Here is an 893-nt window from a genome sequence, read left to right on the forward strand (position 1 = left end):
GATCTGCGGGAAGTCGGGGGGAGCCCAGAGGAGGCGGCAGAGATAGGGGCGCGCAACTGGAACCGGCTTCTCTGGTTTCTGGAGCTGAGTCCTCTTTTCTAACCCTTCTCTACCCTCCACCTGCGCAGCCCAGAAGCGATGGGGAGGCCCTTGGGCTTGTCAAAGCATTTCAGAGTTCCTAGGCTCCCAAGCCCTGAGTTTTAATAATTTATCTGCTCTAAAAAGGAAAACAAATATAGGGTGCCTACTATATACCAGACCCCATGCCAGGTTGCATCTTTCATCCTCATTTCACATTTTATTTTCTGAACAACTCTGATAGGCACTATAATCCCCCCTCCCATGCTCCTGAACGCTCCCAGTTTTACGGATGAGGATGCTCGGCTCCCAGAGCTGAAATTTTGGGGTTTGGAGATGACAGCACTGTGCGGGGTTTGAAGCCCATGGTCCAAAGTTTTGGTCCTAGTGGCCCACTTCCTGCTGTCTAACCTTGGACTTGCTTCTTCAAGCCTCGGATTTCTCCTGGGCAGCATGGGGGAGCTGTATGCACCTCTGAGGGGTCATATGAGGACAAAATTGAGATGTCATGTGTGACATATTGAAACCAAATAGGCCCTGAGGGGGCGAGCATTTCTCTCCCGGTGGGAGACCTGAGAGCTGACTGCTTGTCTCCCCAGCTATGCTGTTCTTTAGCTGCCCCCCCCCACTCAATTTCCTTTTTTTTTTTTTAACCCCCATCTTGAGTGCTACAAGTAGATGATGCTATTCTTCAAGCCCTCTCCTGAGGTCTTTAGTCTCACCACAGACCTGGGAGATCAGCAGGGGAGAGTATTCACTCTCCTCTAATTCGTGAGAGGGCACATCTGGTCACTGGAGGAGGGGAGAAAAAGTGA

Source organism: Tupaia chinensis, unplaced genomic scaffold (genome assembly GCF_000334495.1).
Source record: "Tupaia chinensis unplaced genomic scaffold, TupChi_1.0 Scaffold148607_1, whole genome shotgun sequence".
Classification (NCBI taxonomy): domain Eukaryota; kingdom Metazoa; phylum Chordata; class Mammalia; order Scandentia; family Tupaiidae; genus Tupaia; species Tupaia belangeri.